At 44.0% G+C, this 7500-nt stretch overlaps 1 protein-coding gene across 2 annotated transcripts in view; it reads left to right on the forward strand.

The window, feature by feature from the left end:
• fgf13a (fibroblast growth factor 13a) overlaps positions 1 to 7500 on the forward strand; it is a gene marked incomplete at both ends in the record, with an annotated part of 258707 nt that overhangs the window by 106345 nt on the left and 144862 nt on the right. The window lies entirely within an intron of this gene.

Here is a 7500-nt window from a genome sequence, read left to right on the forward strand (position 1 = left end):
TTCTAGCTCTGTCCGTGGTGCTGAATTGGAAGCAATATTATGGTTGTGTCTAGCATTTCACAACTAAGTAAGTCTGAGGAGTTTAACATTGGCTAGCTAAAAGTCGCAAACTAACATTAGCTGACTGCTTAACCAAGCTCTTAGCCGCTGCACCAGGGACACCGCGCTTTCTGGATTGAGCTACTCACTCTTTTATTTCATGTCAAATGAAGAGCAGAGGGAGCACTTGATTTAAGTAAAATTCACATCACCCTACCGTACTGAGCCGAGAGTGGGTGGCACTGGTTACACTATCTATTTTGGAGAGTGGTACCACTAACAATGCTCCCTTCTAGAAAAAATAGACTGCTGTTTTTAGCATAAAACCTGGGTAAATGTTTTTTTAAAAAGGTGGGTATTTCCGAAATAAAAAGGTGGGTAAACAGCATTGTCCACCGATTGACACTCGAACGGTGCTGCTGGATGTATTTTTAGCACTTTCACAGTTATTTTAGTCTTCTTTTCCCAAGCTATCGTGTTTCACAAGGGAGGATGCCCGTAGGGAGGGAGAGGGAAAGGAAGGCTGAGAGAGAGAGAGAGAGAGAGAGAGAGAGAGAGAGAGAGAGAGAGAGAGAGAGAGAGAGAGAGAGAGAGAGAGAGAGAGAGGGAGAGAGAGGGAGAGATATGAAAGAGATAATATCTGCAAGCTCATTCTGTTCTTCAAAGAAAATCTGAATCCCCACCTTGGCTTCCGGTTGCCGGGGTCTGCGAGGTCACTTGTTGTAACCAAAGATAAAACTTCTCCTTTCTTGGAACGGAAGACAATGTGCGACAATAAACTACATTGAGCCAGGCTATTTAAGAAACACATACCAGTAACTTAGGCTGCAGACCCTTTTCTGTGCTTAATTCTGATTGTAATTTAGATGTTTCTTTTTTCGCCACCTCACAATGAATGTGTGTCGGCTGCTTGATGGATGTCAGTCACACACTGTTGGGATTGGAGCCTCCTCTCGTAACACCTTGCCAGCACTTGACCCCCACGACCCCAATCTGCTGTTGATTGCTCGGAGTGGATATAAGTTACATGAAAGGATGGCTCATTGCTCTTCCGCAGTTATTGCCTTGGTTATTAGCCTAACACATGTGTCCTTGAACCCTGCATGCTTGTAGTTCAATGCTAGAGTAGAGTATAGTATAGTAGAGTAGAGTAGAGATGGTGATGTGTGAGGATGGGCATCACTGATGGCCCCTGTGCGGTTAATGGCCCGCCTGCCTCTGAAAGAACGAGACACTATAGGCTTGGGCTGATATGACGACGTATCATGCAGATTGCTCACGATAATGCCCCTCACGTGTTCCCGATAACAGAACCATGTTCAATTATGCGACACCTGTTATGAATCTTGCGCTATAGTAAGTCTCTCTCTTTCCTTTTCTATCTTGCTTTCTATATGATTCACTGCATTGTTGTAGCATATCAAAAAAAAATGACACTATGAGGGCAGTTACTGTACTAGGCACACTGGGAAAGAAATGGTTTCTATCCATACAGCTGAAAAAGCCTGTTTCAAGGAAAGTAAATACATTGGATTTGCAATATGACATTGTGTCGTTTCTAATGTGAAAAAGGCAGTCGGGATAGTTCTATGTTATATGCTATATGTTCATCACCGCCCACTTTATCAATTCTGATTGGAAGCTGGGATAAAAATTCTTGATTTTTTCCTGGGATTGTAGCTTTGTAGCAAAGGCCTGTGTCAAACAAGCAGTCTGTGTTCCAGTAGCGAAAACAACAACAAGACTTCTGGTCAGAATCTTTCTAAATAATAGTTGCAACATTTCTTTTTGGACGATAATATAATTTATCATTGTTTCTCTTTCAATATTGCCCGAGCCTAACCTGCACACGAAGCAAGCATGGGCATTGCTTGGCACCTGCCTATAGTAGCCCACCTAACATCACACTGTACTACTGTTACAGTAACAATGTGCTACTGTGTGCCTGAGCCTGAGCATCTCCTGTCATTGGTCTGAGTTTTGGAACAGATGAATAAGCAACAGCGGCAAGAAACCTTTTATCATCAAGTACCCCCTCAGCCCCCTACTGCACCCCTTCAAGTCTCTGTCTGTGATTGGCTCTCAGAGGAGGTACAAGGACATCCATCGCAGTGTGACGCAGCTCCGGTGTGGCAACAGTGGGGCCTGTAGATCACAGGCCATCATGCAGCTGGGTGACAGCTCATTCTGGGTGGCTGGCCTGATAGGGAGCGCCATCCCAGGCAGAGCCCAGCCATCCATCACCCTCCCCCTCCAGCCCAAACGTACGCTCTCCATCATGGCTGGAGCAGGGAGGTGGGAGACAGGCTGTAAAGATGTCCCCCACCCCCCCCACCCATGGTCGTTCCCACAGCCCCCACCGTCACTCATATTTATTGTCTCTGATGAGGTGGCAGTTAGCGGGCTCATTAATAACCACAAGCAGGAATTAGACATTTGTTGAAGTTCTCCAAAGTCTGCTTTCCAACTCAGTCTCTCTCTCTCTCTCTCTCTCTCTCTCTCTCTCTCTCTCTCTCTCTCTCTCTCTCTCTCTCTCTCTCTCTCTCTCTCTCTCTCTCTCTCTCTCTCTCTCTCTCTCTCTCTCTCTCTCTCTCTCTCTCTCTCTCTCTCTCTCTCTCTCTCTCCTTCATCAGTTAGGAATACTCACACAGAGGCAGACAGACAAGATAGTGAGGATGACAGCGAGAGAGACAGAGGGAGTGAGAACATGTAGTGCATTACCCTATCAGCAAATGGATTCAAGTCTCCCTCAAAACTAATGTAAAGTGAACCGCACTGTACAAAGCACTTAAACATACTCAAAAACAAACTGCTTGGAGTACACTGTGGAGTCTGTTTCAACGTTTATTTCCTCTCTGTCAACCCAAAACGCCAGTAAAGCTCCATCAGCATCATGTGTCGTCCTGGCCTGGGTTTGGGATGAGAGCTTTGAGGTCCGGGCCGGGGGGTAGAGGTGGTGGGGTAGAGGAGTGAGCTGAGTTCATTGCAGTCAGCCAGGGTCCTGGAGGAGGTGTTGTGGGGAGGTTAGTGGTACTTGGCGTCAGTGCAGTGTATTGATATAATATGTCGGCACGCAAAATATTGCTGTATAGATTTTTTCCCCACCCCTAGTGCTTGTGTTGTGTGTGTGTGTGTGTGTGTGTGTGTGTGTGTGTGTGTGTGTGTGTGTGTGTGTGTGTGGTGTGTGTGTGTGTGTGGTGTGTGTGTGGTGTGTGTGTGTGTGTGTGTGTGTGTGTGTGTGTGTGTGTGTGTGTGTGTGTGTGTGTGTGTGTGTGTGATCACTCACTGGAGCTACACTATTGAGTCAACTTGCCTGCCCGCTCAGTCTCATAGTATGCCTCTTTTTGTCGCTAATGTAATTAATATGGTTTAATTAAGCACACTCCCATTTAGACTCTCATTAGCTGTTGCCATTGATAAAAGTGTGCCCTTGTTCCAAGTCAAGGTAAACTCTAGTTAACACAAATTATTGCTCCCCTTAATACACTTTTCACTCTGTCGCTGTTCCTGTGCCGCGGATGAGGAGCAAATTACTGTACGTCAAATAGTTTCTAATTTTATCTCTCTTTTTTTAAACTTAGAGCCGGCTTGGTTGCATCTGCTATTCTACACCCACATTAATTGGTCCCCAAGGGTCCCGCTTATTCATGTCTTTATGTAGCTCAGGGAGTGTGTGTGTGTGTCTGTGCGTGTCTGTGCGCGTTCGCGTGTGTGTCTGTATGTCTGTGTGTGTGTGTGTGTGTGTGTACTGTGTGGTGTGTGTGGTGTGTGGTGTGTGTGTGTGTGTGTGTGTGTGTGTGTGTGTGTGTGTGTGTGTGTGTGTGTGTGTGTGGTGTGTGTGTGTGTGTGTGTGTGTGTGTGTGTGTGTGTGTGTGTGTGTGCGTGCACGTGCATGTGTGTGTACTTGGCATTGGTTGTGTGTATATAGCTGTGTGTTTTCAGTGCGAAAAACATGTACGGCTGTCTGTGTGAGTGACCATGTTTATCAGCATGTAGTGTCTGTACAGAGCGTGTGTTGGCATCTCTCACGTGTTGAACACAGATTTAACTGGTAGGAGGTGGTGGTGTGTGTTCACTGGTAACTAGTATAGTATTATATTCCATTCATGTTGTCGATTTTAGAACAAGGAACTACAGTATTGTATACTATATATTCCATTCATGTTGTAGCTTATAGAACAATGATTTACTAGAGCGTTGCACTGATCGATCTGCCGGTCAGGTTCGCTTGCTTGGCCGTGACCGGTGATAGGGCCAAGCACTCTCAGTATCCGTTTGGATATATGATTCATGTCGTGCACACAGCGGGAGAAGAAGAAGAAGAAGAAGAAGAAGAAAGAAGAAGAAGAAGAAGAAGAAGAAGAAGAAGAAGAAGAAGAAGAAAGAAGAAGAAGAAGAAAGAAGAAAGAAGAAGAAGAAGAAGAGAAGAAGAAGAAGAAGAAGAAGAAGAAGAAGAAGACACAAAGCTCACAATTTGTAATACCTGTAAGCAGTGTTGGGTAGTAACGTGTTACAGTAATAATATTGCTTTTCCCAGTAAGGATTAGTGTAATGAATTACTATGAAAATGTCAGTAATAATATTACAGTTACCCAGAAAATAATAACTTGTTACAACCTTACTTTTGTTGTCACTCCCCTGAAAGCCAACAATCCAATTCCACATCACCAGATTAATTTCCGTCATTACCGCTACCGACCTAAACTTCCATGCACACATCGAGCAAGCTAGCTTGCAAGATGCAATCCTCAAAATTCGATCGCTGGAAATATCCCCATTACTTTGATTTTGCCAAAAGCAAAAATTATGACGTCTAACATCGTCGTACATTTTAAGGAAAGGTACTAAGACTCTCTCCTCTGCGAAAGTCACAACTTCAAATCCCCCAAAACACCTGCTACAACAGCACAAGAAAAAACACCTGCTACAACATCACAAGAAAAACACCCCACGACGATGAGACCTCTGCAGCCATGCAGGATAGACCTACGACTGGCGACATCTGGACTGATGAAGTGACTATTTTGTACCGAATTCTGACAGTAAGGCTTTGTGTCCAGGCGGACCGCTTTGAAAAGCAAAAATATGCATGCTCAGAGCGTTTCCATAGCGGTTTTTCAGAGCGCTGAGGGCGTTTATTTTTGCATCATCTGCAAGGGGCATTACCTTGATGAGCGCGCTCCTCTCCAAAAGTTGAACTAGTTTCAACTTTAGGCGCTGGGAGTGCTCCGCCCAAAAACGCCAGCCGCCGAGAGCGCTAAAAACACGAGGCGCGGCGCTGGGAAAAGGAGCACGCCTGTCGCGTCTGTAGATAGAAATGAATGACAGAAAGGAGCTGACAACTCATAAAACGTCCCCGGTCGACACAGGCCCTAAGAAAGGAAGCAATTCTGGGTCACGTGTATGGACATAAAATAATGAGTAACACAACAAATGAATGCACCCAGAGAGTAATAAGTAAATAATAATGTTACTTTGAAATGAGTAACAAGTAACAAGGAATATATAACTTATATTTGAGTAAGGCACCCGACAGTGCCTGTAAGGCCAACATAGGCAGCAAGACACATCAGTCTCTTTCCCCTCCCGCTCCTGTGTCTCTCAGCTGAGCTGTGTATCTTGAGTCACTAAAAACATTAGCTTGTTAGCTAACTATCTAACAAAGCTAACTGTTGAACATAGCTGCAATGACGTTTTTAGATTGCAAGGTAAATTAGACCTGTTGTGGCTCTTCAACTACATCTTCTCCAGGAGATCCATTTTCTCCTTTTTGATTTGTGTAGTAGTGTTACAAGCTGGCTCAAGCTTGCAACAAGAAAGGGAGACACAGGCACAATTTAAGAAATAAGCAAAGGAATTTATTTAAATACTATAGAAAAGTACCAAAATAACTAAATGTCAGCCAATATGAATGAGTAGCAGTGTGTAAGCAGTGCATGGATAAGAGTGTAGTATGTGCAGCATGAATGTTGGAAGTGTAAAAACAAAGGCATGCTTCTAAACAAACAAAAGTAACCAAAAGGTGGAGAGAGGAAGCCAATACTAAGGAAGCCTGAATGTATAAAGGCCTGGGACACACCGGCCCAGGTGTGCCCCAATTGCCCTGATGACCCTCCCCAGCTCTGCTCTGCCAGCTCCACCCACAATCCTGTGAGACAAGGACACAAGCAGAGCAAGCAAGCAAACAATGTGGGGGAGGGTCATCACAGTAGTAAACAGTGCATGTAGGAAGGCAGCATGGCAGAATGGGTCTAGCGTATCAATCACACTAGGCTGTCAATAAAAATCATGGGGCGGACTAATCTCTTGAACTGGCCAGGCTTGAGGCCCCACAGATGCCATAAACCTGGTTACACTATATCGGCTATTATGTTATGTATATATTGACAAATGAAACCAATGAAACCAATGAAACATTTGAAAATGTAAGTTATGTAATTTAAGAAAGGTTAAAAATTATTGTTGTGTATGCTGTCAACTATAGATCAGAATCGTTGACTTAAAAAAAAGGAAATCGTGAATCGTAATCAGTCAAGAACATTGCAATCTGTAATTCGTACTCCATTCATGATGTAGCTTTTAAAACACTAGGATTTACACTATACTCCATTCATGAAGTAGCTTTTTAAAACACTAGGATTTACACTATACTCCATTCATGATGTAACTTTTAAGGATTTGCACTATACTCCACATATGATGTAGCTTTTAAAACACTAGGATTTACACTATCCCTCCATTCATGATGTAGCTTTCAGAACAAAATGGGTGAAGAGGGAGACATATTACATTTGATCACTGACTGACTGAAGTCTGGATGTCAGGCTGAGGCTACGCCTACAACCAGACAAAATACAGAAAGAACGCCTCCGTGCAACAGCAGAGAATTCATTCAGAAGACTCTGTGAGAAACTGGGTTGTGGGCCACATGTGTAACGCTAACAAATCACTAACTTCTTTTCTTTTTTGTTAGACCCAAAACTCAGAGTGATGAGGTTGAGCCTGTGTGTCGTAATTGGAAGGGAATTGGACAAATTAACTTTTGATGGCGGTTCGATAGTGGACGGTGATTACTTTGAGATAAGTTTCCTGGATTTATGTGTCAGTTATTTTCTCATTACGTAGTAAATGGGTCTTATTGGCCTGGTGCTCGCGGCCGGGAAAAGACCATTTACAGTACGGTAGTTGATCTCCCTTTGAGCCAATCCATCAACACTGGAAGATTTAGGTCAATAGCAGAAGCTGAAACTGTGCTACGAAGTCGAAAGATGCAACATACTGTATCAGCAGAAGCACATCAGTCCTCAAGATCCCAACATGTACATTTGGTAGATGCACAGCCAAATTATACACACACACACACACACACACACACACACACACACACACACACACACACACACACACACACACACACACACACACACACACACACACACACACACACACACACACACACAC

Source organism: Notolepis coatsorum, assembly GCF_963971535.1.
Source record: "Notolepis coatsorum genome assembly, chromosome: 16".
Lineage (NCBI taxonomy): Eukaryota > Metazoa > Chordata > Actinopteri > Aulopiformes > Paralepididae > Notolepis > Notolepis coatsorum.